Here is a 13,657-nt window from a genome sequence, read left to right as displayed (position 1 = left end):
GGAGAATCCCGCCCCATGGCTGCCATAAAATGTGTGTTTTTATGTGTTAATCATGGTTAATTGCAAAGCCAGTAGCAATGAAATAACGTCACTTGAACAACTAACTGCATTGGTCGTAGCACATATAATGGTGTGATGCAGGCACTGGTGTAGTGGTATTGTTACTGGGATAGTACTCCAGAGTCCCAGGTAAGTGAGGCGGCAGGTAACACTGTTGCTACACAGTTCCAGGGTCTCAGATTCCCGGCTTGGGTCACTGTCTGTGCGGAGACTGCACATTCTCCCTGTGTCTGCATGGGTTTCCTCCGGGTGCTCTGGTTTCCACCCACAGTCCAAAGATGTGTTAGGTGGATTGGCCATGCAAAAATTGCTTTTAGTGTCCAAAAAGGTTAGGTTAGGTGAGGTTATTGGGTTACAGGGATAGGTTAGAGATGTGAGCTTAAGTAGGGTGCTCTTTCCAACGTCCGGTGCAAACTCGATAGGCCGAATGGCCTCCTTCTGCACTGTAAATTTGATGATTCTATGTGGTCTGGAATTAAAAGCCTGTTGATCACCAAGAAAGTATTGTTGATGGCTGTGAACCATCTGGTTCATGAATGTCCATTTAGGGAAGGAAATCTGCCACCCTTACGTTGTCTGGCCTACATGTGACTCTTAAATGCTGAATCACTCAGTTGTATCAAATTGCTAAAAAGTCTCAAAGGAATGAAACCGAACAGACAGCCCGGCAATGACCTCAGCAGAAACAGCAACGGCAGCCTCAGCCCAGCCTTGTTGACCCAACAAAGTCCTCACTAATATCCGGAGGCTTGTGCCAAAATTGGTAGAGGTTTCCCACAGATTAGTCAAGCAACAGTCTGACAGTCATAATCACAGAATTATACCTTACAGACTATGTCCCAAACACCATGATAGTCATCCCTGGGTATGTCCTGTCTCACTGGTAAGTCAGACCCAGCATAGTGGTATATGGGAATCCTCAAGATCGGCTCTGGATCCCATTAGGTTTCATGGCATTAGGTCAAACATGGCAAGATAACCTCCTACTGATTACTGCATACCCGGCCAACTCGATCAGTAATGGAGCCATCTTAACTGATGAATCAGCATGCCTCCATGTGGACCAGCACTATGTAGGAAGCACCGAGGGTGGCAAGGGTGCAGAATGTGCTCTGAGTGAGGGCCTTCACTCTCCATCACTAAGAGTGGCTCGGTCGCAATGCTGCTGACCCAGCTGGCCGGGTCCTAGAAGACATGGGCCGGGATTCTCCCCTACCCGGCGGGGCGGGGGGTCCCGGCGGGACGGAGTGGCGTGAACCACTCCGGCGTTGGGCCTTCCCAAAGGTGCGGAATTCTCTGCACCTTTGGGGGCTAGGCCCGCGCGGGAGTGGCTCCCGCTCCGCCGGCTGGCGCGGACGGCATTTGGGGTCCCGCCAGCTGGGGCCGAAAGGCCTTTGGCCGGCGGAGGTCCGCGCATGCGCCGGTGCGTCAGCGGCTGCTGACATCATACCGGCGCATGCGCAGGGGAGGGGGTCTCTTCCGCCCCCGCAATGGTGGAGACCGTGGCAGAGGCGGAAGAAAAAGAGTGCCTCCACGGCACAGGCCCGCCCGCCGATCGGTGGGCCCCGATCGTGGGCCAGGCCACCGTGGGGGCACCCACCGGGGCCAGATCGCCCCGCGCCCCCACCCAGGTCCCCGGCGCCCGCCCGCGCCGCCAATCCCGCCGGCACCAGACGTGCTTTGATTCCCGCCGGCGGGAAAGGGTTGTTAGCGGCGGGACTTCGGCCCATCGCAAGCTGGAGAATCGCCGCGGGGGGCCCGCCGACCGGGGGGATCGGAGAATTCCGCCCATGGTTGCTAGACAGGGTGATTATGATTCAACAAGAGGGAAAAACCTACTTGATCTCGTCCTCACAGACCTGCCTGCTGTAGACCAATGACAGTATCGGTAGGAATGATCAACATACAGTCCTTGTGGAGATGAAGCCCCGTCTTCACATAAGGTTCCCATCGTCACATTGAGAATACCCACTATTGTGTAATGTGGCATCACCACCCATGCTAAATGGGATAGATTTCAAATAGATCCAGTGGGCAACCATGAGGCGCTGGGGGGCCATCAGCTGGAGCAGAATTGTACTCAACCACAATCTGTAATGTCAAGGCCCGGTATATGTCCCATTACCACCAAACCAGGGCATCAACCCTGGTTGAATGAACAGTGCAGGAGGGCATACCAGCAGAAACACCAGGCATACTTGAAAACGAGATGCCTACATGGTGATGGAACAACACAGGACTCCTTGCCTACTTGCGTGTCAAATAAGATATGCAGCAAGTGAGAGTCTAAGCTAGGTGATACCATAACCAAATGGATCAGATCTAACCTCTGCAGCACTGCCACATCTAGCCACGAATGGTCCTGGACAATTAAACAACTAATTGCCACGTTTCCCAACAATACAGCAATGGCTCTTGAATTTAATGTGGGATTTTATTGGACAATTATGCTTTCAACTGTTTCCCTTAATTTAGGGTGAAATAGGGTGTCCTGAATAGGGGGATGGTGATCATACCAAATATTATCCATAGACAGGACCATGTGATCTTGAACAAAAACCCATTGAAAATCAAGTGACAGTTTTTACACCTTGACACACATTAGGTGCAGCTGTTTTTCTGGACACAGGTACTGTGATAGAGTGACCCCTTTAAAGAGTGATCCTTTGTGGATCATGTGACCCATCTGGAATCTATGGGATAGGAGAGTATAAACCTGGGCCTATCGGGTGCCCGGGTCTGGACGGGTCAGAGTAAACCTTGGTGTTGGTGGGACCAGACCCGTGTTGGAGTTGTGTTGATCTGTACATATAAAGTTCTTCCATTGTTAGTAAAACACAATTGTGATTTAACTCTGCCTCATCATGGTGCCTTGAGCTTCAACATTGGTGATGAGAATAAATCAGACCAATTGAAAAAAGACAAAACTGTCAACTTTTGAAGGAGGGGAGGAATGGCGTCTTGGAGACCTGAAAAAAAGGTAAGGAATCCCCACAGTCGAATAGCCAAGCCACTATTCGGGAAAATCGATCCATTTGATCTGGAGGTTTGGGGCAGCACGGTAGCATTGTGGATAGCACAATTGCTTCACAGCTCCAGGGTCCCAGGTTCGATTCCCGGCTTGGGTCACTGTGCAGAGTCTGCACATTCTCACCGTGCCTGCGTGGGTTTCCCCCGGGTGCTCCGGTTTCCTCCCACAGTCCAAAGATGTGCGGGTTAGGTGGATTGGCCACGCTAAATTGCCCTTAGAGTTGGGTGGGGTTGCTGGGTTATGGGGATAGGGTGGAGGTGTGGACCTTGGGTATGGTGGTCTTTCCAAGAGCTGGTGCAGACTCGATGGGCTGAATGGCCTCCTTCTGCACTGTAAATTCTATGATTCAATGAAAGTTGGGGCCATTATGTTGAAAGGCATTGATACTTCATCACTGCTAACAAAATCACAGCAGAAGACGAGCAAAACATTATATTACTCAGTTTGCGGCCTCGGGTGAGGCCTAACATATCTGGAGGCTCCAGATATCAAATCCTTTGATCAATTAGTGCAACTAATGAGGAACCAACACAAATCCTGACCCTCCATTATGATGCAGCATTAGAAATTCCATTCAGCCATTAGGGGCCCTGGGGAAACAGGATCTGCTTTTGTAGCCAGGTTTCAACAGATGGCTGAGCACTGTGAACTCGGTCCAACTCTCAGTGATATGTTACGTGACCATTTGGTCTGCGGTATCCATTATTTGAATATTCAGCAGAAGTTTCTGGCAGAAACCAGAATAACCGTAGATTGAGGGTTCAATTGGCTCAGGCGACTGAAAGCGTTGAACGAAACGCTTTTGGACTGTAAGGTGTGCAGTTACGGCAGTAAATAGCTGCTGCTATAGTGTGGGTGCTGGCACCAAGCCACGTAGCCACTCTTTAGGGGAGGCATGGCGTAGTGGTATTGTCGCCCAACTATAATCCATGCTCTGGGGACCTGGATTCGAATCCCGCCATGGCAGATGGTGGAATTTGAAATCAATTTAAAAAAAGATCTGGAATTAGAAATCTAATGACGACCATGAAACCATTGTCATAAACACCCATCTGGTTCATGAATTTCCTTCAGGGAAGAAAATCTGTCACCCTTACCTGGTCTGGCTGACATGTGACTCCAGATCCACAGCAATGTGGTTGACTGTTAAATGTCCTCAGGAATAGACAATAAATGGTGACCCAGCCAGTGACACCCATATCCATGAACGAATATAAGACTTTGGTTTGGCCACATTTGGAAAACTGCGTACAGTTCTGGTCGCCACATTACCAGAAGGATGTGGATGCTTTGGAGAGGGTGCAGAGGAGGTTCACCAGGATGTTGCCTGGTATGGAGGGCGCTAGCTATGAAGAGAGGTTGTGTAGATTAGGATTATTTTCATTAGAAAGACAGAGGTTGAGGGGGGACCTCATCGAGGTCTACAAAATCATGAGACGTATAGACAGGGTGGATAGCAAGAAGCTTTTTCCCAGAGTGGGGGACTCAATTACTAGGGGTCACAAGTTCAAGGTGAGAGGGGAAAAGTTTCAGGGAGATATGCGTGGCAAGTTCTTTATGCAGAGGGTGGTGGGTGCCTGGAACGCATAGCGTTATTTAAGATGTATCTAGACAGATACATGAATGGGCAGAGGGATACAGATCCTTAGAAAATAAGCGACAGTTTTAGATAGAGGATCTGGATCGGCGCAGGCTTGGAGGGCCGAAGGGCCTGTTCCTGTGCTGTAATTTTTCTTTGTTCTCTTTGTTCTTTGAATAAATAAACAACACTGTAGGGATTCTATAATTCAAAGGTGTAATTCTATAATTCATGAGGTTGCCTTTTCTGTTTCAACTTCCTGCATGATATTTCAGTGCACAATGAGAGCCTTTTACAAGGGATCCCAATGGTTGTCATGCATCTGGATGGTGTCTTAGTAACGGGGGCATCATCTGAAGATCATAGTGCCAATTTGGAAGAAGTCCTCAGGAAATTCAAACAGCCTGAAACATGAAAAATACACATTACAGACCTATGAGGTCACATATTTAGGTTTCAAAGTTGATACAAAAGGCTGACATCCACTCGAGGTCAAGGTAAAAGCGATAAAAAGGGGACTCGCACCAAGGAGCGTGACTGAGCTGAAGTCCTTTTTAGGGATGGGCAATTACTATGCATGTTTTTTTACCTATGGGTACATCAAGCAGCAGCTGTTTCCTGCGTAACTGCACACCTTCCAGTTCAAAAGCGCTTTGTTTTTTAACCCAACTTATCTACAATATTGGCGCCTTTCCACCAAATGTTGAAGAAGATTCAATGATGGAAGTGGGAAGACTCCCAGTGAAAATCTCTTGACCAAGTGAAAAAGGCTCCGCAATCATCGGACTTACTTGTCCACTTTAACCCCGACCAGCCCGGAGTAGTGACATTATCTTATGGCATGGGGCGGACTTTCACATAAGTTGGAAGATGATGTGGAGCGGCCTTCCGTCTTTGCTTCCAGAACCACGTCTTTGCTTCCAGAACCTTCCAGAAAGCAAATATGTTTATTGCTGCCACTTCACCATCATCTCGGACCATAAGCCCTTACTTGTCTCTTCTGTGAGGGTAAACCGGTTCCGTTGATCGCATAGGTCAGAATACAAAGATGGGCATTATTAGCGGCTGTGTACTGTTACACTTTTCAACACAGACCAGTTACACAGATCTTAAATGCCGATGCTTTAGGCGGTTTCCACTTCTGCAGAGGGTATCTGTGCCTCCCTTTCCACAGGAGATAGTCCTTGCTCTGAATTTTCTCGACACTTTAATGCTTGAGGAGATGGGATTTGCAGAAATTTAAGTAAAAATGCATCACTGGAGTGGACCGTTCTGCAGGAAGTCAATTCAGGGCTCGGGAGAAGGCTGTCAAGGACACATGAAGATTCCCCTTGGCATGGCAGAGAGAAGGGAACACGCTGGAAAGATAGGAGGAACTTAGAACAAAATCTTCAAGGGTACATATCTGCTGGAAATGTGGTGTAAAATAAAGTGTTTGGTCGTATTAGTTAGCTAATGGTAAAATACTCTTTCTTTAGTTTGATGTATTCAGTGCCCATGAAGTAATGTTTACCCTCTGTTTATTTAGTTGGTGTGTTATAGTAAAAGTCTTAAAACAAAATCTTGCCATTCAGTCATTACTGTTGGCCACTGGTGAATTCATCTCTTTTATTTGAAGTTATTGAGCTCACTGTGGATTGCAACATTATGCCTCCCTTCATTGACTTTGGGCCACCTTATACAAAACTGCCTTTCATCTTATTTTTCCTTCATCAGGTGGCGAGCTTTTAAACCTTAGTGAGAGACACAACCATCGTCTTTTTAGATAGTTTGTGATTGAGGGTGACTTTCCTCCACTCTGAATTGATGGGTTCTGAGATGGTTGATAAGTCCATTGCATGATTTGTAGACTTGCCTCATGGGATGCAGGTGGTGCTTGAAGAGTTGAGTGGATGAGGTCTGTGTGCTCTCTCTGATGCCTCAACCTCTCCTCCGAGTATTCCCAATAAAGTTCTGCAATGTGGTTGAAGCCTTCCTGAATGAACCTTCTCCATTTTGGTCAGTTTCAGGCTAACACCTCCCTTGTTTCAATGAGGATACTTATTTGTGCAAAGACATATTTGTGGTCACCCTTGACCTGGGAACTGAAAATAATAATAATAATCGCTTATTGTCACAATTAGGCTTCATTGAAGTTACTGTGAAAAGCTCCTAGTCACCACATTCCGGCGTCTGTTCGGGGTGGCCGGTACGGGAATTGAACCTGCGCTGCTGGCCTTGATCTGCTTTACAAGCCAGCTGTTTAGCCCACTGTGCTAAACCAGACCCTAAAATGCCTCAAATCAAATAAACCCAGAGACAGGCTGCCAGTGAGGGTAACGGGTGATTGACAAAGCAACGTAACAGGGAAAGGCCTATAACGGAGGCTCCACTAAAATGGGATAGAATAAAGGAGAAGACTTTTTAAATCAGGAAATATAGAGGTTGGATGATGCTAAACTGGGTTTTCAACATTCCCAGCTTGTTGGAGGAAGAGAAGACTGAGGTCAGGAAGATATTTAGCCATTTTGGTGTCTTGAGAAAGAATAAGTTACCAAAAAAAGAGCTTCTCACTTTGTGCTGTTCCCCAACTTACGTCATTTGTATTCACAGCTGCCAGTTAGTTTCTAGAAGTGATTTTGCAGGTCCTGTTAATCTGATTTATTGTTACCATGGCACCTCAGGTAACATTCTCATCTGTGAGTTAGAAAGTTGTTAGCTGTTACGATCCTATTTGATGTTATAACTGGTCTGGAAGATCCCAGAATGGAACCTTGGCTCAAAAGACCGTAGCTTTTATTTTCGTTTATAAAACATGGAGGGACTGCAATAATTATTTTTAACAATTAAGAACAAAACATTTATTACACATGGAAAATTGGATTGTTATATAATGCACCTTTACTTCCCCCCTTGGCTTAACAATTACACACAGGTTTTAGGATTAATACTGATTTCAAAGTACATCTTAATTTACAATGGTATCATTAACACATTTGAGCACACAAGACGACTGAGGTCAAATATACGTTCCACTTTGAACCCCAAGTGAATGTTTGTGGATGCCTCCCCAGAATCCCCACAGATGATTGTCACATAAGAGTTTCCAAACTCCATTTCTAAAGACACACTTTAAAGTCTTCTTTCATAAACCTGGGCCAGGTTTTCCAATTGACACTTTTAAACAAAGCTTTTGTTCCATTTTAACAGTGAATCTGGTCCAGGATTTCACATGAATTCCTTTAGGATTTCTTCATCTTAACTACTGTGCAAACTGTTCACGATTGCTATAACTCTCGATTCCCAGACTGTATTAAAATGACATCCAACATTTCATCGACCTCCAAAGATTGCTGTCCCACTTGAAATCTAGTTACTGCAATTGTCTCTTTAATTCAGAACACTCCTTGATCCTGAACAATACCTTGGTCTCTGTTCTCTTAAGTTCAGGTGCCTTGAACATTCTTTCTGTCCCAAATTTAAAAAAAATACTGGATAATCTCAGCAAGTCTGACAGCATCTGTGGAGACAAAGGGAGCTAACGTTTCGAGTCAGGATGACTCTTTCTCAAAGTTAGAGAGAACTGGAAATGGGGTCAGTATTTTCTGCTTTTGTTTCAGACTCCAGCATCCGCAGTAATTTGCTTTTATTTCTGTCCCAAATCCCTGGTTATCTGGACTGTATCTTGTTCCTTCGAATGGTTGTATCTTTGCAACTCCCTTGTCCTGTTCAGCTTCTCCTGGCAGAGTTGAAAGAGGTTCACTGCCCAACTGCCAACTTCCCACAAATTCAGTTATAACTTAACACCTTCTCTACCTTGCAAGGCCCCAGTTGCTAAGCAACAGCCACGTGCTTATGCCTTTTATTTATTATTCATGCTGTAGCCCTCTCTAAGCACAATAGAGACACAGTTAACCAACCTGCACACCCAAACACCTTTTCTAGCATAGGCTTTACCCTTCCAGGCACAGAAACAATGAATTAAACCCACTTAAAACTATACCTTATGTCTAATGCTTACCAATGTGAATATTAATCCATTAAAACTACCTTTCTTTTCCTAACAGGGTCCATAGGAGGAAAGAAATCTGACCCCAGAACTTCAATATATCAGACCTCACATACTGTGCCAAAAATGAACAATAACTTTCGCACAAGAATGCTCATATTGTCCACTCCTTTAGCTACATTGAGCATCCCAGAAGATACCAAGATTTGACCATATATTCCCATAACTTCCATCTAAGTGAATGAAACTTTATGGAAATTGATGTAAAATTGATTACATTTAAGCCCTATTGTCTTTTTTTTAATAAATGTTTTTTATTGGGTTTTTGAACAAAGTATATTTACCGTTATGTACACAGGATAAGAGACATATATATATATATATATATATATATGCATACACATATATAGAAGAGAAGGGCACACCCAAACATACCAAAGAAAATAAAATAGTAAATAATAATTTACAAAAATACAATAAAAATTAAAATAGAATAACTGGTAGGGTATTGTGCCCCAGCTCAACAGCAGCAACTCTGTACACCTGGCAAAATTATTTACAACACATAAGTGGGCGACTGTTGGAGGGGGGGTTGGGGGTGGGGTGGAGACTGGGGAGGTAAATATATATTTGGGTGCCAGAGAAACAATTACAGTGGGCAATACTCGAATGTGTTTGGTGTTGTCGCTTGCTTCTCCTGGATGGATCTCGCTGCCGTCTCGCGCTCGCCTCCGCTTCTGCCGTTCCTCCCATCTTTCGTCTTTATTCTCCTTGTTCCCTGCTCCTGGAGATGCCATGTTCATTATTGTATCCCGTGCCTTCCTTCCGGCTCTCATTTCCCTGCCTCCCCCCCACCTCCCTGGTTCTCCTCTCTTGTTCCCTGCCTCTTCCCTCTCCCCCCCCCCTCCTGTGATTCACCTTTCTTTCCTCTTAGGTTTAGCTGTGTGTCACCCCCCCCTCCCAGTCTATCTCTCCCTCTCATGCTTTGGCGACTTTCCCCTGATTCTTGGCTACCTGGCTATTCTTCTGCTTGTTCGTTGGCCATAAACAGGTCCCGGAACATTCGCGTGAATGGCTCCCACGTTCTGTGGAAGCCGTCGTCTGACCCTCGGATGGCGAATTTGATTTTCTCCATTTGGAGAGATTCCGAGAGGTCGGACAGCCAGTCTGCAGCTCTGGGTGGTGCTGCTGACCGCCAAGCCCTATTGTCTTGAATGGCGGTGGATAATTAAATAACTCACTGGAGGAGGAGGATCTACAAACACCCCCATCTTTAATGATGGGAGAGCTCAGCACATCAGTATAAAAAAATCACTGCTGAAGCATTTGTAGCCATCTTCAGCCAGAAGTGGCAGGTAGATAACTCATCTCAGCCTCCTCCTGAGGCACCCCAGCATCACAAAAGCCAGCCTTCAGCCATTTTGTTTCACTCCATATCACATCAAGTAATGGCTGAAGGTACTGGATAGTGCAAAGGCTGTGGGCGCTGACAATATTCCCACCCACAACAGTGCTGAAGACTTGTGCTCCAGAACTTGCCTCCAGCACTGTGGATGTACCTACGCCTTGTAAACTGCAGCAGTTTGAGAAAACAGATTATTGAACTGCAGCAGTCCTTGTAGTGTAGGTGCACCCACTGTGCTGTTAGGGTGGGAGTTTCAGGATTTTGATCCACCTTCTCAAGGGGACTAAATGCTGGTCTAGTCAGTGATGTTCACATCCCTTGAATGAATAAAGAAAAAATGTGGGGCATCTTTGCATGACCGAGAGGACCAAAATGGCCTTAGGGTCCATAGGTCTCTCAATACAGGTGGACAGGTAGGTAAGCAGCTAAGAAGGAATATGGGGTACTTGCCTTTATTAGCAGAGGCATAGAATATAAGAGCAGTGAGGTTATAATGGCACTGTATAAAATGCTCATTGGGCCACAGCTAGAATACTGTGTGAAATTTTGGCTGCAAAACCATAGTAAGGATGTGATTTCATGAGAAAGGCTGCAGAGGAGATTCATCAGGGTGTTGCTTTGGCTGAAGCATTTCAGCCATGAGGACAGGCTGGTTCGGCTAGGGTGGTTCACCCTAGAGCAGAGAAGGCTTTGGGGCTACCTGATTGAGGCGAACAAAATTATGAAGGACATAGATAGGGTAGCTAGGAAGAAACTTCTCCCCTTAGGAGAAGGGTCGACGACCAGGGGTTAGATTTAAGGCAATGGGCCGCAGGTTTAGAGGGGATCTGAGGAAAAAAAATCTTTGCACTAGAGGGTGGTGGGAATCTGGAATTCACTGCCAGAAAGGGTGGGAGAGGCAAAAGCCCTCACAACATTTAAGAAGTATTTATACGAAGTATTTTAAATGCCTCAGCACACAAGGCTACAGAACAAGTGCTGGAAAATGGGATTAGTATAGATGGGTGCTCGATGACTGGTGCAGAAACAATGGGCTGAAATGTCTAGATACTGTGCTGTATGACTCTATGACTAAATGGATCAATGTGGGTTGAGAGTGGTATTCATGGTACAGACGTTCTACACTGCAGATTCTATGATTCAAGTTTCTCATTTTCTGGCAGAGTGGTGGGGTGGGCGGGAAAAGCACGTTGGAAGTCGTTGACCTTCAGAGCAGCTTCCTCCGGCGTAATGTTTAGTCTCTTAGAGAAAAAGAAAATGAAGGGGCAGTTTCCACGAGGTCACACTGGCAGGGTAGGCACTGATTGGGTTGTGCCCGGGCTTGACCCTCTCCCCCTTGGGCTGCACTCACCTCTGCCTCCGGCGGGTACTGCTCGCCAGGCGTAGGTCATGGGGGACCTGTCATGAGTCACGTCGATATGGGGTGAATGGACAATTTAACGGTGGGGAGAGGGGAACGACGACTATCAGGTGTAAAGGCCTGGGGTTTGTATTTGAATATATTCAAATGGAGAAGCCGACATTCAACTTTGGGGTACCCGTTACATCGTTGAGGGGACCATTTGCAACGGTAGATCCAGACGGCGTAAAATGCATTTTGAGACTCCTGGGGGATTTTCCAGCCCTGCCACCAATCCGCACCCTGAAAATGGGAGCGGAAAATCACCCCCCTCCATCGCTAATGTTAGAACTATTTATTTTGTACACCTAACAAAAAAATATCCAAGGCTATTTGATGTCAAACAGACAATCTAATAGAGCAGAGGTGGGTCTGAGGAGGTGTTGATTAAAAACATAGAAATAAGGGAAAAGGAGGAGGTAATTTAAACCTAGAGCAGTTCTCTCATTCAATGAGATCATGGCTGGTAGGTGACCTGACTCTATATGCATTCCCTTGCCTTATACCCCTTAATACCCTTTTAAAGTTTTAAAAATTAATAATTAATCTGTCACTTTGACAAAGAGTCATCCAGACTTAAAAATTTAGCTCCGTTCTCTCTCCACAGATGCTGTCAGACCTGCTGAGATTGTCCAGTATTTTCTGGTTTTGTTTTGGAAAATTATAATTAGTGCATGTGGAACATTTTCATTGACTTCCTGCCGGACGCTGGGTTGGAAGCCATCTGGTCCCTTTGATTGTCACTCTTCAGTGTCGTTATCTTCTTCATCACTGGTACTTTGCTTATGTTAACTTTGGCGGGCGTCTGTCCCCAATTCCATTTTAAATATTGCTGAAGAAAAGAGAGACATATTGTTGAAGTTTTTTTCTCTTTCACTCATCAGGACAAGCAGCAAGCATTCCAAATATCAATAAAATCACAGCAATTTATGCTACAGGAGATAAATCGGTGCAGATTGGTTGGAAAATTGACTCTGATTGGCTGAGGTGTTGTCATGGAGAAAGCAGTGCGGAACTCTAAGCTCCCCAAGACTCTGGGTAATTCAAAATAAAAGGCACAAGACTTGACCATATTCCTTTTGTTTGCAGAGAATGAATGAATGCATGTCACTTTCAGCAAGTGTAGAACACAGAACATATAACATAAAACATACAGTGCAGAAAGAGGCCATTCGGCCCATTCACTCTGCACCGACTCACTTAAGCCCTCACTTCCACCCTATCCGCGTAACCCAATAACCCCTCCTAACCTTTTTTTTTGGGGTCACTAAGGGCAATTTATCATGGTCAATCCACCTATCCTGCACGTATTTGAACTGTGGGAGGAAACCGGAGCACCCGGAAGAAACCCACGCAGACACGGGTAGAATGTGCAGACTCCGCACAGACAGTGACCCAGCGGGGAATCCTAGCTGAATATGGTCTGTACTATTATGAAGAACTTAAGGAAAGTATTGTTTGATTCGATTGGGCAATCTCTGGGAAAATATAGCCCACCTATCTGACATCCTTTCTGTCCATGAGTTCAAGAGGCGCTGGCTAAGATGCCTCAGACACATGCTAAGGATGTCCCAAGAGTGAATACTAAATGTTTTTCCAAGGTGGACACCAACTGAGAAAAGCAAATGGGGCAGTTCAAAAACAACATGGCATTGGACTGTGATGACAGGGTTTACATGGGGGGAGGCACAAGCCACACCACAAGACAGGGTCTGATGGAGGAAATTGTTCTGGCCTTATCCATGGTGAGGTGTTCAGTTCTGGTCACCCTATTATGGGAAGAATATTGTTAAATTAGAAAGAGTGCAGAAGAGATTTACAAGGATGCTACCAGGACTTGATGGTCTGAGTTTAAAGGAGAGGCTGAATAGGCTGGGACCTTTTTCCCTGGAGCATAGGAGGCTTAGGGGTGATCTTATAGAGGTCTATAAAATAATGAGGAGCATCGATAAAGTAGATCGTCAACATCTTTTCCCAAAGGTAGAGGAGTCTGAAACTAGAGGGCATAGGTTTAAGGTGAGAGGGGAGAAATTCAAAAGAGACCAGAGGGGAAGTTTTTCACACAGAGGGTGGTGAGCATCTGGAACGAGCTGCCAGAGGCAGTGGTAGAGGTGGGTACAATTTTTTTGTTTAAAAAACAGTTAGACAGTTACATGGGCAGGGTGGGTATAGAGGGATATGGGCCAAATGCGAGA

The 13,657-nt window shown here is 45.6% G+C and overlaps 1 long non-coding RNA gene across 1 annotated transcript in view; it reads left to right on the top strand.

Moving 5' to 3' along the window:
* LOC119968737 overlaps positions 1-12,535 on the top strand; it is a 40,958-nt gene extending 28,423 nt beyond the window's left edge. The window contains exons 3-4 of the long non-coding RNA XR_005461194.1: positions 12,070-12,236; positions 12,347-12,535. This is a non-coding gene — a long non-coding RNA (uncharacterized LOC119968737). The remainder of the gene's footprint in view (positions 1-12,069; positions 12,237-12,346) is intronic.
* Positions 12,536-13,657: the final 1,122 nt, after the last annotated feature.

Source organism: Scyliorhinus canicula, chromosome 7 (assembly GCF_902713615.1).
Source record: "Scyliorhinus canicula chromosome 7, sScyCan1.1, whole genome shotgun sequence".
Taxonomy (NCBI): Eukaryota; Metazoa; Chordata; class Chondrichthyes; order Carcharhiniformes; family Scyliorhinidae; genus Scyliorhinus; species Scyliorhinus canicula.
The sequence above is the reverse complement of the archived record's forward strand: the minus strand, read 5'-3'. Positions and strand labels throughout refer to the sequence as shown.